This window comes from Triturus cristatus, unplaced genomic scaffold, assembly GCF_964204655.1.
Source record: "Triturus cristatus unplaced genomic scaffold, aTriCri1.1 SCAFFOLD_262, whole genome shotgun sequence".
Classification (NCBI taxonomy): Eukaryota; Metazoa; Chordata; class Amphibia; order Caudata; family Salamandridae; genus Triturus; species Triturus cristatus.
In genome coordinates this window covers 652,509-671,267 of record NW_028187334.1, presented here as the reverse complement: position 1 = coordinate 671,267, position 18,759 = coordinate 652,509, and the positions used below count along the sequence as shown (strand labels likewise).

The window sequence follows — 18,759 nt, the reverse complement described above, 5'->3', positions numbered from 1 at the left end:
CGCTTTGTCCAAACAGGGCAAGGTCCTGAAAGTATTGGCGAGGCCATGGAATACCAGAAAGTAGACATGCAAAAATTATTGTTACGCTTTTTCATAAACTGCTTGATCAGAAACAGAGATAGGCCTGAGGTAGATTCGGAGGAAATGCAAGTACTTACCAGATGGGGTCAGAATATAACAGACGGGAAACATGATAAACAGAAGTGTATAGAAGTCATGTGCCGAAGGATCAGAAAAGAAGTAGAACGAATACATGAAAGAAGATTAGAAGCAGATAAAACTGAATCAGAGGAAGAGGAGGAGGAACAGTCAGAAATGAACACAGGACAATTAGAATTACCAGCTAGACAAACGATAGCTTATGTAGGAAAAGGAAGATCTTTTAATAAAACAATACGTCCGATACGTCCAGAATGTAACAGAATTTTTCAAGCAGCTATATCAAATCCAAGGACCCCTGAACACTTTTTCCAGGCTACTGATAAATTACTTCGAGAACGAAGGGGGTACCATGTGCTCGATTCTATGGATGAACAAGAATTAGCCAGGTCAGCAGTACAATGGGCTGACAGTCCTGAAAAATACAGTGATGATGCGCTAGCACACACGTTTCTGAATCTCGCCCCAGATGAACAGCGTTTAGCTAGTATATACATGATACAACATCTCCTTATATTATATAAAGGCCAACACTCCGATCCTGGTCCCCTACCTGATATACTGATAGAACTACTCATGAACAAATGGAGAGGTCTAGGTACCGATCTAATTAAAGTAATTCTAGAATACCGACATAGATATAGTGCCTTTTTGTGTCCAGAACATGATCCAGCTCCTTCCATGGAGAGAAAAACGTATTACATAGACAGACAGAATCCCTTACGCGAAGTGCACCCAGTTAGAAATGATGATAATACTTTTAGACGCGTGTTTGTGTACACGCCCATAACTAAAATAGAACTATTGGAAATGAAAAAATTAGTGCCCAGCCATGACAAAGATCCAGCAGGTTTTCACCGTGAACTAAAGGACATGTTACTCATGGGTGATTATACCTATCCCGACATTATGAAAATATTGAAAGTATTATTGTCTGCCGGTATTTATGAGAAACTCAAAGAAAAAGAATGGGAAGTGGGAGACCAAAAGATTGATTGGACAGTATTAGAAAACGAAGAACCTGCCCGAACCGCAGGCGTAGGGCTTGGGGAGAGAACAAAAGCATTGCCAGGATTATTAGTACAAGTATTGCCACGTTTATTAACTACGAAAAAGGAAGATTGGGGAGCAATCTCAGCTTGTAAACAGAAACCCGATGAAGACACTAGTGATTTCTATTCCCGATTTGAAAAATGTTTTGGTATTAATAGCGGCCTGAAAGCAAGTAACGAGTCATATCCACATCTTTTTGTAACAAAACTAGTCGAGAATTCGCTGCCACAGGTTAAAAATAGAGTATTGAAAGTTGAGAGCACTTGGCAAGCTAACACTCCTTCACAAATGTTACAAATGTTACAGTACCACCAGAATAGAATTAGAGAAGAACAAGAACACGAACAAAGACGTATGAAAGACACGTAAATGAAAATGCTCGTCGCTCAGTCAGTTCCAGCTGACGGGCATAAAAAGGGTGCGACACAGTCCAGTAATTCAGCGGTTCCTGTTAAAGGGACATGCAACTATTGTAAACAGCCAGGTCATTATATAAACGACTGTGCAGTTCTGAAACATAATATCTCTACGGGTAAAACCAAAGAGAGACCACGTCCGCCTAGACAGGATCAGATCCAACAACAAGCACCTCAACATGTACAGTCTATGCCGGTTCCACAACAGACCGTAGTGGTACCACAGCCACAACCACAGCCACAGCCTATTGCTGCAACACAAAACACGACACAACAGATGTACCAGTATGCACAAAATGACTATCCAGATTATCAGCGCTACACATGAAATAGCCTAGAGAGGGAAGTTGGCTTACCCCTTATTGAGGTTCCTGTAGATCAAGAGGGTCCTTATGTACAGAGTCAAGTATTAGGGAAAGACAGAAAGTTTCTACTTGATACAGGGGCAAGCAGAACAACTATAAGTCACGACGAAGTCCCAGGGGCACCCCTCTCAGGCTCACAAAATATTTCCCTTGGTTTTTCAGGAAAGCCTACTATTAACGAAGTATCGCAACCGCTTGCATTTACAGTTGGTCCATTGACACGGACTACAGATCTATTGCTTACAAAATCATGCCCAGAAAACTTGTTAGGTATAAAAACATTGAAAGCTCTAGGAGCTATAATATGTTGTTCTCCGGACGGAGTACGACTATTTTTGCGTGACTTTAAAGGTCACTACGTGTCTAGAGACATGGATCACCGGTTACAGAATCTACCTGCACATTTATGGGCAAAAGGCCCCACTGATGTAGGTTGTATGCACATTACACCATATCGAGTCACACTCAAAGCAGGAGTGGTATTACCACGAATGCGACAATACAAGTTACCTCCAGATGCTGTAGTGGCTTTACTGCAAATCATTGACGAGCTCATTACACAAGGAGTGGTTGTAGAAACCGACTCCAATGTATGTAATTCTCCGATCATTCCGATTCTTAAACGAACGGATCCAAAAGCACCCCCAGTATATCGATTAGTTATTGATCTGCGCGAATTGAATAAATGCATTGTACCACAATATCCCGTGGTCCCAGATATCTCTTCATTACTGACAGCTATTGATTCGGAGGCAACGTTCTTTACTGTAATTGACCTCAAGAACGCCTTCTTTAGCGTCCCAATCGATCCGGAAAGCCAATATTTGTTCGGATTTAGTTTAAATGGACGAAGTTTTAAATTCGCACGTGCGCCTCAAGGATTTACAGAAAGTCCTAGCATCTACAGCCAAGCACTGAAAAGACAACTTGACAGTATCCACATGCCAGTTAACACTGCACTGCTTCAGTATGTCGATGATCTGCTGATCACCGCGCGAAGCGAACCCGAATGTGAAAAAGCATCACTGACGGTTTTACATTTTCTGGCCGACAAGGGGCACAAGGTGTCCCCTTCGAAGCTGCTATTCTGTGCCCAGCAAGTTGTGTACCTAGGGCACTTGCTGTCCAAATGGGGGAGACAGCTCACACCTGACCGCATCCAGTTAATTGTAAACATGCCACCACCCAAGACACAAAAGGAGGTACGGGCCTTTATAGGCCTCACTTCGTACTGCAGGCAGTGGATTCCCCAATATGCATTTTTAGCAAAACCACTCATTCAGTTGACAACCCAGGAGGCAGCGACATCGACTGTCCTCCCTTGGACTCCAGAACATACACAAGCTTTTGAAGACTTAAAGAAAGCTTTATGCCAAGCACCTGTTTTAGCGACACCATGTTACAGTAAGCCTTTTACACTCTTTGTTACGGAACGTGAAGGTACTGCTTTGTCAGTACTCACTCAGGAACAAGCAGGATCACACAAGCCATGTGCTTACTTTTCTAGCACATTAGATCCCGTAGCTCAAGCTCTTCCTGCGTGTCTGAAATCAGTTGCAGCAACAGCTCTAGCGATCAGACAAAGCGATTCCATAGTGTTAGGACATCAATTGACAGTACAAGTACCACACGCAGTAGAGGTTCTCTTGAACCGGACACAAACACAACACTTGACTATAGCACGACTGACAGGTTACGAACTCACATTGTTTCAGCCACACATAGAAATCAGACGTTGTAGTACATTAAATCCTGCCACACTTTTGCCATTAAGTGGAACAGACCCACTGGCACATGATTGTATTGAAATCATTACTATTACGACGAAACCCAGACAAGACTTGACAGACGTCCCATTACCAGATCCAGACCTGACACTTTATGTGGATGGTTCATGTATGAGAACAAGTACAGGAGAGTTAGTGGCCGCTTATGCAGTCACGACAGACACCGAAGTCATTGAAACAAATCGTATTGACACATTATCAGCTCAAGCAGCAGAGCTTATTGCTCTGACACAAGCCTGTATCCAAGCCAAAAATAGAAAAGTTAACATATACACAGATTCACGTTATGCATTCGGAGTTGTACACGACTTCGGAGTCCTTTGGCGAGAGAGAGGTTATTTGACTTCTCACGGTGCCAACATTCAACACGGTCCCCTCATTCAAGCTCTGTTAGATGCAATACATCTACCTACTTCGATATCTTTCATGAAGTGCAAAGCTCATACAAAAGTCACCGATATCATTTCCCAGGGTAACGACCTAGCAGACCGAACAGCTAAGCAAACAGCACAGAATAGGACTCATGCAACTGACTTGACAAAGACAATAGTTCCGACGCCGACACACTGCATGACAGTTAGGGATCCCGCCCTTGATGTAATTGACATACAGACACATGCTACACCAGAGGAAATAAAGAAATGGACGGAATTAGGAGGGATCCAAACAGATCAGGGATGGATGACGAAGGGAAAATCTATATGGTTTCTCCCCGACTCAATGGTTCAAGTTATCATTAACACAATACATAGTCCAGCACATCTAGGAGAAAAAGCTATGTTAGACAGTATTCAACACATTTGGTTCAACAAACACTTACGAGCTGCAGCCAAACAGAAAGTCCGAACTTGTATGATTTGTTGTCAGTTCAATCCAGGTAAAGGCGTACCTGTAGAGCAGGGTGGATTTCAACCTCCCGATCATCCTTCTGAAGTCCTCCAGATGGATTATATCCAGATGGAACGATGTCGAGGATTCAAATATGTCCTCGTAGTTGTATGCGCTCTTTCCCGTTGGACAGAGGCATATCCCGTCTCAGATTACACTGCCCCGACTACTGCCAAACAGTTAGTTCGTGAATTCTTCCCACGGTATGGTTTGCCCCGTATCGTGTACTCAGATAATGGCCAGCCGTTCTCATCCGAGCTAATGAAACACATTTCACTCTTCTTAGGCTATCAATGGAAATTCCACTGTGTCCGACATCCCGAGGCAGCAGGTCTCGTGGAACGCCATAATCAGACCCTGAAAATTCGACTTTCAAAAATCTGTAGAGAGAAAGGCGTCGACTGGATAGTAGCCTTACCAGTTGCACTATTTTACATGAGAATGGTAGCACATTCTCGCACAGGGCTATCCCCGTACGAGGTGGTCTTCGGTAGGCCACCAAATATGTGGGGGACACCTATACCTCGTAAAATCACTGATGTTGATTGTAATATGCTGACAGATTACCTTGCTTCCTTGATGTCTGCACTACAATCTTGCCGTTCACAGGTAGCTGCAGCCTTTCCCGACAACACCGAGGTAAAGCCCCATGAAGTGGTTCCTGGAGACCTAGTTTTCATCAGAAACTTCGACAGGAGGAGCCCGTTGGAGCCTCGCTGGCAAACACCAAAACTGGTACTTCTAACGACGAGGACAGCAGTGAAGGTCGAGGGTCGCAAGGGTTGGTTACACTCGAGCCATATCAAGAAATTTCATGGACTACCGTCTGATCTGAACTCTCAGCCCTGCCCCCTTCCAGAGACTGATTCAAAACTCCCCCTGGTTGAAAAGACCGAATCTCAAAACTATAAACTGAAACTAAGGTCTAGCAAGTCAGACAATTCGATTGTTTAAGTCCTCTCCAAGGTGAATCGGTTGAATTAAGTCTTTGACATGTATCCTCTAGACCGAATTAGAGAGAGAAATAGACAGAAACAGCTCAAGAAACATGCATACTGTAAATCACTTCATAGTCACTGTATAGTGACATTGTTGATTATGTTTTTTCTAAGTCTTTTTATTATTGCTGCAAGTATACTGTTGCACATGTACTATCCTATTTTCAAGCGTGCTTATTCTGCTTACAATATTACAGCCGAACATTCTTTTAGTGAACTACCTCCACATGAGTTGTCCTATAGATTTGCGCTGCGCAACAACACATTCATTAGTATGTTACATCATTCCCATCAGACCAGCAATGCTACAAATTGTTGGATATGTGGCCGACTCCCTCCCTATCAGAAATACAAAGGAGTTCTGCCTCTCTTTCCGTACCCGTTCACACACAATGGTTCCTGTGGAGCATGGTTTAGTTTGATTAACTCTTTAGATTCAAACACTGTAGTTTACCAGAGCAACTGGGTATGGGGAAACCTGAACTTAGTTTTGCTTAAAGCATGTTATCCTAACAAGGAGGGACTTCCCAAAAGAACAGGAACTGACCTAGAAAATGAAGTATATGGATTAGGTAATTTTACACTTAACCTCATGATTCTGAATGTTGAATCCGAAGCTGCACTAGTCTTGCCTACTATGTCCGTATTACCAGCCAAAGGTGAATTATGTGTAAGAAAGAATGGTTCAGTACACCTGGGTCATAGTAAATGTACTACTGTGATCGAATTCAGTGATAAAGGCAAGTCTACATTTAGAGCTGGGAAAGGGCCTCCTCATGATCCCCCGTATAAAAAAATCCAGAATGGGAGGTCGATCTTTTCGTTCCCTGGCAGCAACCAAATGGAACACCCTTCCCATCAATATTAGGTTAGCAAAAAATGAAGCCACCTTCAGGAAACTTCTAAAAACACACCTATTTGCCCTTTAGGCTCTTCCCCTCCTCTGATCTCTGACTCTATTCCTCAGCGCGGGGATACGCCGGTAGGCGTCACCATGCGCTCTACAAACCCCTTTATTATTATTATTATTATATACGTCTACCTCTAGATTGGGATGGTACCTGTTACATTGCATTCCTTCTGCCACCTGTTTTTCTAGCCCCTCCTGATTATCATAGAAATACCAATCTAGTACACCATAGACCCCAGAGAGATATCCCGATTGTTGACTACACCGAAACAGCATGGGAACAATATACAGACTTCAATAAAGGTCTCTTTCCTTACATAGGTGTTGTCTCAAACAGTAAACTGATACGTAGATTAACCAGAACCCTTGAAGCAGTAGTGAATGAAACTACTTCTGCCCTAGGCAACTTAACAGAGGAGCAGTCTGCGATGCGGATTGTTGTTCTCCAAAATCGTCTTGTCCTTGACGTCATCCTAGCCGATAGGGGCGGAGCTTGTAGGGTCATCGGATCAAGTTGCTGTGTTTTCATCCCAGAAAACGCGCCATCCGTATATAAAGCCATAACTCGTCTTCACAAGATTGTAAACCAGATACATCAGAATCCAGGCACCTGGACATGGTCCGGTTGGTTCTGGAGCGTGTTGTCAGCCTGGGGATGGAAAGTCCTATCCTTCCTAGGTATTGGCCTTCTCATAGTATTCAGTTGTTGCCTGTGTCTACAATGTGGACCAGCGATTTGCGGCCTGTGTGCCACATCGTGTATTCCACGTTCAAGTTTTCATTCAAGATCCCGGAAGAAGAAAGAAGAGCAAATGATGTTACATGAACAGATTGATGGATTCCTGAAGATCGATATTTCATGAAGGGTCCGTAGGGGACAAGGAGGGAATGAGGAAATATGAATTTTTATGGTCAATTGTGTCCCCTATCTAGACCCCAACGGCTCCATGTACATGCTACAAGTACATGTATGTTCCCTCCACTTCAAGCTATGAAGACGCAAATACAATTGTGTCCAACGTTAATATGTCCTCTTTCAGATCTGCCATGAATCGGTCAGATATTCCGTTCCTAAGTATGCCTTGCCACCGTCTTTATATGGTATACTTTTCACGTTTTCCAGCTCTGGCAAGGTAGGCCCTGAATTCTGCCATCGAGCTTTTCCTGCTTCTGCCTCTGAATGCTCCAGCCTGGACCTGCATCTGTATCCATGAACTTTGTCTTACTTCCTGCGCGGCCAACGGTGCCTAGCCCGGCCTGTTGCCTGCCAAAACTGTATTCAGCCTTCAAGTTATCTACTCCGCTCCTCAAGAAATGCATTCCTGTCTAGTAGCTTAGGTAAACATCCCTCCAGCTGCAGAGCAAAGGGCCCGGCCTTACTGTCCCCGTGCAAGTAATTCATGACTTTCGTTACCATGGTAGGCCCATGCCCCCTCGCATCTCATGTAGACACTTAGACGCTTGTACACGCACTAGCAGTCAGTATAGAATAGGCTCTGTCCGAAAAGACCTTTCCTTCCAGATAATATAGTTCCTTAAACACAAGATATTAGATACGATTTGGGACTAGGTTGTCCTGACATCCCAGACTTTTGTCTCCTCATGTAGGGCTAAATGTCAAGTTCCCTTCACCCTCTAGTTACACGTCAATCACACGACATGTGGCTGCGCGCGCATCTCTGCCATATATTTTTGCTGACTTTGCAGGATTCTCTTATGGATCCACCCACTTGTGTCATCATCATAATGACGTTTTTAGTATACGCCTTTATGCACGCCTATTGTAACGCCTTTTTCATTACGTATGTGTATTCTTATCAGCTGTTACGCCTCCTGCATCTGTCTTTACTGTAATGCATTTACTATATATATTATAACCTGTCAATAATGTATTGCTGATCCCTTCCTGAACCTTCGTGGTGACGGAACTCGATTGCCTGGTTCGAACCATCATCATTCCTTTGTAAGGAATAAATTCCCTATTATACCCTCGAATACCACGGATTCTGCCTCTTATTTTTACTGAGTTATTCGTATTGTATTTTACCGCATAAATTAAGTCTAGGTAATTTAAATTTACCACACTATCACTTGTATTTTTGCCCTTGCTCTGCATTCTATAGTGGAAACATCTCTTGAATGAAGCATCTGAAAATGACGGGACATAACATTTAAAACCTCCTTATTGGAAACCTAAAACATCACAAGACTTAATGTAACCCATTTCTTTCATAAAAAAGATTTTTAAAGTACCCCACAAAAGAAATATAAAACACCACGAGTGCTAGAAGAATATTACATTAACGTTAAAGATAGAATAGGGCAAATGCATTTGCAGTTGAAATTGAAGTTTGGTACTTATTCAGATATTATTTACATTGCCAATTTATAGCTGAGATTCTAAAGGAACTGAGAGAGAAAATGGAATTCAAGTTTTGTCAGAAGTGGGATTCGAACCCACGCCTCCAGGAGAGACTGCGGCCTTAACACAGCGCCTTAGACCACTCGGCCATCCTGACCCCATGCTGCTTTTTCATCTAAAGGATGAGAAATATATTAGGAACCAAAAAATGCACAGAGCTTAGGCCAATAGTGGCTAGAGCAAGAAAAAAACTCACTGCACTCTTCCAAGAAGACAATCCTATAAGCCACTGCGAGGGAAATGATCATATTTCTCAAGAAAAAAAGTAGAGTAAACACAGGACTGTCAGAAGTGGGATTTGAACCCACGCCTCCAGAGGAGACTGTGACCTGAACGCAGCGCCTTAGACCACTCGGCCATCCTGACTTGCTTTCCCAGCTTCTTCCAGGGGCCAGACAGCCATGCAGGTGAGGTACTGAAAAGGAATGCCCTCAATTTATTTATCCTATTATATGCACTTCCAACAGATCTTTGAACAATCTGTACAGAGCAGGACCTATGGAGAACTCTTTAGAACTTTGAGGCGAACAAAGAGAAAGTGCTATTCACCAGCCACTTGAACGGCTCAAAGCTGCTTTGAAATTGAGACAATAGCCACCTCTTGGCTGGCTAAAGCAATTTCAACAAGGGATCTCAAAGTCACAACATAGGGTGGAGTATGCAAATTTAAGCAGCCCCTGATCAAAGCCCTAAGGAAATTGCTGTAAGTGTGCTGGAGTCCAGTTGTCTACCAGATGCATGGCATTCTTCCAAATTTGCAGGGCCCGTCTGGCCAGGGCATACAAGAGCATGACTCTTCCAGATGACCTCTTACATGGGTCCTATGCTCATTTGGTAAGGATTGCGCTTTGTCAGCAAGACGTTATAGAACCTAAATATATGAGAAACCCCATCTCTCTTGACAAGAGGAGAACGGAATAACGTGCCAGGTGAAGACCAACAGATGCAACTTCCATCAGATGTCAACCTGATAAAGGAGATTAAATCTCCAAAAGGCATGTCAGAAGTGGGATTCGAACCCACGCCTCCAAGGGAGACTGTGGCCTAAACACAGCACCTTAGACCTCTCGGCCATCCTGACAGTATAGGCTTTTAAGAAATGAATAAAAGTTACTCAGAAACGTCTACCTCCATGCAAGCCTGAAATAATTTAAACCTTCAAACACAAGGTGCAACTTTATGCACAGGACAATAAACACAGAAGAACACATACGAAAGCACTTTATTTCACAGGTATACCGTTTTCATGCTTTTAGAACACCACATACCTCTCACCAGCTATTTAGGGTCCTGTATCCGACTCACAACATTTCCTTGCCTGCGACCTCTCTCTCTACACAAACAACTACAGCACAGGAAGTAGGAAGGCAATAGGTGGGGCAGTTTATGCAAATTTATGCTGCCAATGTGCCTTGCAGATTCATGCAGGATTTCTAGATCCTTGCTGGATACAAGAGGGAAGGACTTGTTCCAGATAAACTATCTCTAGCAGGGAAAGTCTGAGCACAGGCACTCTTTTGCTCCTTAGCCCCTGGCCTGGGACTCACCCTCACTTGCTGAGGCGTGAAATTCTGCATACCAACTTTGCACAGAAGGTATGCTTGTGGTTGTTTGGGGATGGGTGGGAGGTCAAGAGCAGGGAAAAGCAGGTCTCCTTCACTACTAGACTCCTCTTCTATGCCTCCCTGCCATTCACTCACTCTGTCTTTGTTTCATTCTCTCCTTCCACAACACTCCTTCTCACTCACTCGCTCTATCACTTGTATTTTTGCCCTTGCTCTGCATTCTATAGTGGAAACAGCTCTTGAATGAAGCATCTGAAAATGACGTGACATAAAATTTAAAACCTCCTTATTGGAAACCTAAAACATCACAAGACTTAATGTAACCCATTTCTTTCATAAAAAAGATTTTTAAAGTACCCCACAAAAGAAATATAAAACACCACGAGTGCTAGAAGAATATTACATTAACGTTAAAGATAGAATAGGGCAAATGCATTTGCAGTTGAAACTGAAGTTTGGTACTTATTCAGATATTATTTACATTGCCAATTTATAGCTGAGATTCTAAAGGAACTGAGATAGAAAATGGAATTCAAGTTTTGTCAGAAGTGGGATTCGAACCCACGCCTCCAGGAGAGACTGCGGCCTTAACGCAGCGCCTTAGACCACTCGGCCATCCTGACCCCATGCTGCTTTTTCATCTAAAGGATGAGAAATATATTAGGAACCAAAAAATGCACAGAGCTTAGGCCAATAGTGGCTAGAGCAAGAAAAAAACTCACTGCACTCTTCCAAGAAGACAATCCTATAAGCCACTGCGAGGGAAATGATCATATTTCTCAAGAAAAAAAGTAGAGTAAACACAGGACTGTCAGAAGTGGGATTTGAACCCACGCCTCCAGAGGAGACTGTGACCTGAACGCAGCGCCTTAGACCACTCGGCCATCCTGACTTGCTTTCCCAGCTTCTTCCAGAGGCCAGACAGCCATGCAGGTGAGGTACTGAAAAGGAATGCCCTCAATTTATTTATCCTATTATATGCACTTCCAACAGATCTTTGAACAATCTGTACAGAGCAGGACCTATGGAGAACTCTTTAGAACTTTGAGGCGAACAAAGAGAAAGTGCTATTCACCAGCCACTTGAACGGCTCAAAGCTGCTTTGAAATTGAGACAATAGCCACCTCTTGGCTGGCTAAAGCAATTTCAACAAGGGATCTCAAAGTCACAACATAGGGTGGAGTATGCAAATTTAAGCAGCCCCTGATCAAAGCCCTAAGGAAATTGCTGTAAGCGTGCTGGAGTCCAGTTGTCTACCAGATGCATGGCATTCTTCCAAATTTGCAGGGCCCGTCTGGCCAGGGCATACAAGAGCATGACTCTTCCAGATGACCTCTTACATGGGTCCTATGCTCATTTGGTAAGGATTGCGCTTTGTCAGCAAGACGTTATAGAACCTAAATATATGAGAAACCCCATCTCTCTTGACAAGAGGAGCACGGAATAACGTGCCAGGTGAAGACCAACAGATGCAACTTCCATCAGATGTCAACCTGATAAAGGAGATTAAATCTCCAAAAGGCATGTCAGAAGTGGGATTCGAACCCACGCCTCCAAGGGAGACTGTGGCCTAAACACAGCACCTTAGACCTCTCGGCCATCCTGACAGTATAGGCTTTTAAGAAATGAATAAAAGTTACTCAGAAACGTCTACCTCCATGCAAGCCTGAAATAATTTAAACCTTCAAACACAAGGTGCAACTTTATGCACAGGACAATAAACACAGAAGAACACATACGAAAGCACTTTATTTCACAGGTATACAGTTTTCATGCTTTTAGAACACCACATACCTCTCACCAGCTATTTAGGGTCCTGTATCCGACTCACAACATTTCCTTGCCTGCGACCTCTCTCTCTACACAAACAACTACAGCACAGGAAGTAGGAAGGCAATAGGTGGGGCAGTTTATGCAAATTTATGCTGCCAATGTGCCTTGCAGATTCATGCAGGATTTCTAGATCCTTGCTGGATACAAGAGAGTAGGCCTTGTTCCAGATAAACTATCCCTAGCAGGGAAAGTCTCTGCACAGGCACTCTTTTGCTCTTTAGCCCCTGGCCTGGGACTCACCCTCACTTGCTGAGGCGTGAAATTCTGCATACCAACTTTGCACAGAAGGTATGTTTGTGGTTGTTTGGGGATGGGTGGGAGATCAAGAGCAGGGAAAAGCAGGTCTCCTGCACTACTAGACTCCTCTTCTATGCCTCCCTGCCGTTCACTCACTCTGTCTTTGTTTCATTCTCTCCTTCCACAACACTCCTTCTCACTCACTCGCTCTATCACTTGTATTTTTGCCCTTGCTCTGCATTCTATAGTGGAAACATCTCTTGAATGAAGCATCTGAAAATGACGTGACATAAAATTTAAAACCTCCTTATTGGAAACCTAAAACATCACAAGACTTAATGTAACCCATTTCTTTCATAAAAAAGATTTTTAAAGTACCCCACAAAACAAATATAAAACACCACGAGTGCTAGAAGAATATTACATTAACGTTAAAGATAGAATAGGGCAAATGCATTTGCAGTTGAAACTGAAGTTTGGTACTTATTCAGATATTATTTACATTGCCAATTTTTAGCTGAGATTCTAAAGGAACTGAGAGAGAAAATTGAATTCAAGTTTTGTCAGAAGTGGGATTCGAACCCACGCCTCCAGGAGAGACTGCGGCCTTAACGCAGCGCCTTAGACCACTCGGCCATCCTGACCCCATGCTGCTTTTTCACCTAAAGGGTGAGAAATATATTAGGAACCAAAAAATGCACAGAGCTTAGGCCAATAGTGGCTAGAGCAAGAAAAAAACTCACTGCACTCTTCCAAGAAGACAATCCTATAAGCCACTGCGAGGGAAATGATCATATTTCTCAAGAAAAAAAGTAGAGTAAACACAGGACTGTTAGAAGTGGGATTTGAACCCACACCTCCAGAGGAGACTGCGACCTGAACGCAGCGCCTTAGACCACTCGGCCATCCTGACTTGCTTTCCCAGCTTCTTCCAGAGGCCAGACAGCCATGCAGGTGAGGTACTGAAAAGGAATGCCCTCAATTTATTTATCCTATTAAATGCACTTCCAACAGATCTTTGAACAATCTGTACAGAGCAGGACCTATGGAGAACTCTTTAGAACTTTGAGGCGAACAAAGAGAAAGTGCTATTCACCAGCCACTTGAACGGCTCAAAGCTGCTTTGAAATTGAGACAATAGCCACCTCTTGGCTGGCTAAAGCAATTTCAACAAGGGATCTCAAAGTCACAACATAGGGTGGAGTATGCAAATTTAAGCAGCCCCTGATCAAAGCCCTGAGGAAATTGCTGTAAGTGTGCTGGAGTCCAGTTGTCTACCAGATGAATGGCATTCTTCCAAATTTGCAGGGCCCGTCTGGCCAGGGCATACAAGAGCATGACTCTTCCAGATGACCTCTTACATGGGTCCTATGCTCATTTGGTAAGGATTGCGCTTTGTCAGCAAGACGTTATATGAGAAACCCCATCTCTCTTGACAAGAGGAGAACGGAATAACGTGCCAAGTGAAGACCAACAGATGCAACTTCCATCAGATGTTAACCTGATAAAGGAGATTAAATCTCCAAAAGGCATGTCAGAAGTGGGATTCGAACCCACGCCTCCAAAGGAGACTGTGGCCTAAACACAGCGCCTTAGACCTCTCGGCCATCCTGACAGTATAGGCTTTTAAGAAATGAATAAAAGTTACTCAGAAACGTCTACCTCCATGCAAGCCTGAAATAATTTAAACCTTCAAACACAAGGTGCAACTTTATGCACAGGACAATAAACACAGAAGAACACATACGAAAGCACTTTATTTCACAGGTATACAGTTTTCATGCTTTTAGAACACCACATACCTCTCACCAGCTATTTAGTGTCCTGTATCTGACTGACAACATTTCCTTGCCTGCGACCTCTCTCTCTACACAAACAACTACAGCACAGGAAGTAGGAAGGCAATAGGTGGGGCAGTTTATGCAAATTTATGCTGCCAATGTGCCTTGCAGATTCATGCAGGATTTCTAGATCCTTGCTGGATACAAGAGAGTAGGCCTTGTTCCAGATAAAGTATCCCTAGCAGGGAAAGTCTGAGCACAGGCACTCTTTTGCTCTTTAGCATCTGGCCTGGGACTCACCCTCACTTGCTGAGGCGTGAAATTCTGCATACCAACTTTGCACAGAAGGTATGTTTGTGGTTGTTTGGGGGATGGGTGGGAGGTCAAGAGCAGGGAAAAGCAGGTCTCCTTCACTACTAGACTCCTCTTCTATGCCTCCCTGCCGTTCACTCACTCTGTCTTTGTTTCATTCTCTCCTTCCACAACACTCCTTCTCACTCACTCGCTCTATCACTTGTATTTTTGCCCTTGCTCTGCATTCTATAGTGGAAACATCTCTTGAATGAAGCATCTGAAAATGACGTGACATAAAATTTAAAACCTCCTTATTGGAAACCTAAAACATCACAAGACTTAATGTAACCCATTTCTTTCATTAAAAAGATTTTAAAGTACCCCACAAAAGACATATAAAACACCACGAGTGCTAGAAGAATATTACATTAACGTTAAAGATAGAATAGGGCAAATGCATTTGCAGTTGAAACTGAAGTTTGGTACTTATTCAGATATTATTTACATTGCCAATTTTTAGCTGAGATTCTAAAGGAACTGAGAGAGAAAATAGAATTCAAGTTTTGTCAGAAGTGGGATTCGAACCCACGCCTCCAGGAGAGACTACGGCCTTAACGCAACGCCTTAGACCACTCGGCCATCCTGACCCCATGCTTCTTTTTCCTCTAAAGGGTGAGAAAGATATTAGGAACCAAAAAATGCACAGAGCTTAGGCCAATAGTGGCTAGAGCAAGAAAAAAACTCACTGCACTCTTCCAAGAAGACAATCCTATAAGCCACTGCGAGGGAAATGATCATATTTCTCAAGAAAAAAATTAGAGTAAACACAGGACTGTCAGAAGTGGGATTTGAACTCACGCCTCCAGAGGAGACTGCGACCTGAACGCAGTGCCTTAGACCACTCGGCCATCCTGACTTGCTTTCCTAGCATCTTCCAGAGGCCAGACAGCCATGCAGGTGAGGTACTGAAAAGGAATGCCCTCAATTTATTTATCCTATTATATGCCCTTCCAACAGATCTTTGAACAATCTGTACAGAGCAGGACCTATGGAGAACTCTTTAGAACTTTGAGGCGAATAAAGAGAAAGTGCTATTCACCAGCCACTTGAACGGCTCAAAGCTGCTTTGAAATTGAGACAATAGCCACCTCTTGGCTGGCTAAAGCAATTTCAACAAGGGATCTCAAAGTCACAACATAGGGTGGAGTATGCATATTTAAGCAGCCCCTGATCAAAGCCCTAAGGAAATTGCTGTAAGTGTGCTGGAGTCCAGTTGTCTACCAGATGCATGGCATTCTTCCAAATTTGCAGGGCCCGTCTGGCCAGGGCATACAAGAGCAAGACTCTTCCAGATGACCTCTTACATGGGTCCTATGCTCATTTGGTAAGGATTGCGCTTTGTCAGCAAGACGTTATAGAACCTAAATATATGAGAAACCCCATCTCTCTTCACAAGAGGAGAACGGAATAACGTGCCAGGTGAAGACCAACAGATGCAACTTCCATCAGATGTTAACCTGATAAAGGAGATTAAATCTCCAAAAGGCATGTCAGAAGTGGGATTCGAACCCACGCCTCCAAAGGAGACTGTGGCCTAAACACAGCACCTTAGACCTCTCGGCCATCCTGACAGTATAGGCTTTTAAGAAATGAATAAAAGTTACTCAGAAACGTCTACCTCCATGCAAGCCTGAAATAATTTAAACCTTCAAACACAAGGTGCAACTTTATGCACAGGACAATAAACACAGAAGAACACATACGAAAGCACTTTATTTCACAGGTATACAGTTTTCATGCTTTTAGAACACCAAATACCTCTCACCAGCTATTTAGGGTCCTGTATCCGACTCACAACATTTCCTTGCCTGCGACCTCTCTCTCTACACAAACAACTACAGCACAGGAAGTAGGAAGGCAATAGGTGGGGCAGTTTATGCAAATTTATGCTGCCAATGTGCCTTGCAGATTCATGCAGGATTTCTAGATCCTTGCTGGATACAAGAGAGTAGGCCTTGTTCCAGATAAACTATCCCTAGCAGGGAAAGTCTGAGCACAGGCACTCTTTTGCTCTTTAGCCCCTGGCCTGGGACTCACCCTCACTTGCTGAGGCGTGAAATTCTGCATACCAACTATGCACAGAAGGTATGTTTGTGGTTGTTTGGGGATGGGTGGGAGGTCAAGAGCAGGGAAAAGCAGGTCTCCTTCACTACTAGACTCCTCTTCTATGCCTCCCTGCCGTTCACTCACTCTGTCTTTGTTTCATTCTCTCCTTTCACAACACTCCTTCTCACTCACTCGCTCTATCACTTGTATTTTTGCCCTTGCTCTGCATTCTATAGTGGAAACATCTCTTGAATGAAGCATCTGAAAATGACGTGACATAAAATTTAAAACCTCCTTATTGGAAACCTAAAACATCACAAGACTTAATGTAACCCATTTCTTTCATAAAAAAGATTTTTAAAGTACCCCACAAAAGACATATAAAACACCACGAGTGCTAGAAGAATATTACATTAACGTTAAAGATAGAATAGGGCAAATGCATTTGCAGTTGAAACTGAAGTTTGGTACTTATTCAGATATTATTTACATTGCCAATTTTTAGCTGAGATTCTAAAGGAACTGAGAGAGAAAATGGAATTCAAGTTTTGTCAGAAGTGGGATTTGAACCCACGCCTCCAGGAGAGACTGCGGCCTTAACGCAGCGCCTTAGACCACTTGGCCATCCTGACCCCATGCTGCTTTTTCACCTAAAGGGTGAGAAATATATTAGGAACCAAAAAATGCACAGAGCTTAGGCCAATAGTGGCTAGAGCAATAAAAAAACTCACTGCACTCTTCCAAGAAGACAATCCTATAAGCCACTGCGAGGGAAATGATCATATTTCTCAAGAAAAAAAGTAGAGTAAACACAGGACTGTCAGAAGTGGGATTTGAACCCACACCTCCAGAGGAGACTGCGACCTGAACGCAGCACCTTAGACCACTCGGCCATCCTGACTTGCTTTCCCAGCTTCTTCCAGAGGCCAGACAGCCATGCAGGTGAGGTACTGAAAAGAAATGCCCTCAATTTATTTATCCTATTAGATGCACTTCCAACAGATCTTTGAACAATCTGTACAGAGCAGGACCTATGGAGAACTCTTTAGAACTTTGAGGCGAACAAAGAGAAAGTGCTATTCACCAGCCACTTGAACGGCTCAAAGCTGCTTTGAAATTGAGACAATAGCCACCTCTTGGCTGGCTAAAGCAATTTCAACAAGGGATCTCAAAGTCACAACATAGGGTGGAGTATGCAAATTTAAGCAGCCCCTGATCAAAGCCCTGAGGAAATTGCTGTAAGTGTGCTGGAGTCCAGTTGTCTACCAGATGAATGGCATTCTTCCAAATTTGCAGGGCCCGTCTGGCCAGGGCATACAAGAGCATGACTCTTCCAGATGACCTCTTACATGGGTCCTATGCTCATTTGGTAAGGATTGCGCTTTGTCAGCAAGACGTTATATGAGAAACCCCATCTCTCTTGACAAGAGGAGAACGGAATAACGTGCCAAGTGAAGACCAACAGATGCAACTTCCATCAGATGTTAACCTGATAAAGGAGATTAAATCTCCAAAAGGCATGTCAGAAGTGGGATTCGAACCCACGCCTCCAAAGGAGACTGTGGCCTAAACACAGCGCCTTAGACCTCTCGGCCATCCTGACAGTATAGGCTTTTAAGAAATGAATAAAAGTTACTCAGAAACGTCTACCTCCATGCAAGCCTGAAATAATTTAAACCTTCAAACACAAGGTGCAACTTTATGCACAGGACAATAAACACAGAAGAACACATACGAAAGCACTTTATTTCACAGGTATACAGTTTTCATGCTTTTAGAACACCACATACCTCTCACCAGCTATTTAGGGTCCTGTATCCGACTGACAACATTTCCTTGCCTGCGACCTCTCTCTCTACACAAACAACTACAGCACAGGAAGTAGGAAGGCAATAGGTGGGGCAGTTTATGCAAATTTATGCTGCCAATGTGCCTTGCAGATTCA

At 43.4% G+C, this 18,759-nt stretch overlaps 11 non-coding genes across 11 annotated transcripts; all 11 read right to left on the bottom strand.

Moving 5' to 3' along the window:
* Positions 1–9,012: 9,012 nt before the first annotated feature.
* Positions 9,013–9,095, bottom strand: TRNAL-AAG (transfer RNA leucine (anticodon AAG)). The gene has a single exon. It is a non-coding gene; the product is annotated as a tRNA-Leu (tRNA).
* Positions 9,096–9,996: 901 nt separating this feature from the next.
* TRNAL-UAG (transfer RNA leucine (anticodon UAG)) lies at positions 9,997–10,079 on the bottom strand. The gene has a single exon. It is a non-coding gene; the product is annotated as a tRNA-Leu (tRNA).
* Positions 10,080–11,103: 1,024 nt separating this feature from the next.
* On the bottom strand, positions 11,104–11,186 carry TRNAL-AAG (transfer RNA leucine (anticodon AAG)). The gene has a single exon. It is a non-coding gene; the product is annotated as a tRNA-Leu (tRNA).
* A 901-nt stretch (positions 11,187–12,087) lies between these two features.
* Positions 12,088–12,170, bottom strand: TRNAL-UAG (transfer RNA leucine (anticodon UAG)). The gene has a single exon. It is a non-coding gene; the product is annotated as a tRNA-Leu (tRNA).
* A 1,024-nt stretch (positions 12,171–13,194) lies between these two features.
* On the bottom strand, positions 13,195–13,277 carry TRNAL-AAG (transfer RNA leucine (anticodon AAG)). Its single transcript has one exon. It is a non-coding gene; the product is annotated as a tRNA-Leu (tRNA).
* An 888-nt stretch (positions 13,278–14,165) lies between these two features.
* TRNAL-UAG (transfer RNA leucine (anticodon UAG)) lies at positions 14,166–14,248 on the bottom strand. Its single transcript has one exon. It is a non-coding gene; the product is annotated as a tRNA-Leu (tRNA).
* A 1,024-nt stretch (positions 14,249–15,272) lies between these two features.
* Positions 15,273–15,355, bottom strand: TRNAL-AAG (transfer RNA leucine (anticodon AAG)). The gene has a single exon. It is a non-coding gene; the product is annotated as a tRNA-Leu (tRNA).
* Positions 15,356–16,256: 901 nt separating this feature from the next.
* On the bottom strand, positions 16,257–16,339 carry TRNAL-UAG (transfer RNA leucine (anticodon UAG)). Its single transcript has one exon. It is a non-coding gene; the product is annotated as a tRNA-Leu (tRNA).
* Positions 16,340–17,363: 1,024 nt separating this feature from the next.
* Positions 17,364–17,446, bottom strand: TRNAL-AAG (transfer RNA leucine (anticodon AAG)). Its single transcript has one exon. It is a non-coding gene; the product is annotated as a tRNA-Leu (tRNA).
* Positions 17,447–17,632: 186 nt separating this feature from the next.
* On the bottom strand, positions 17,633–17,715 carry TRNAL-CAG (transfer RNA leucine (anticodon CAG)). The gene has a single exon. It is a non-coding gene; the product is annotated as a tRNA-Leu (tRNA).
* A 619-nt stretch (positions 17,716–18,334) lies between these two features.
* Positions 18,335–18,417, bottom strand: TRNAL-UAG (transfer RNA leucine (anticodon UAG)). The gene has a single exon. It is a non-coding gene; the product is annotated as a tRNA-Leu (tRNA).
* Positions 18,418–18,759: the final 342 nt, after the last annotated feature.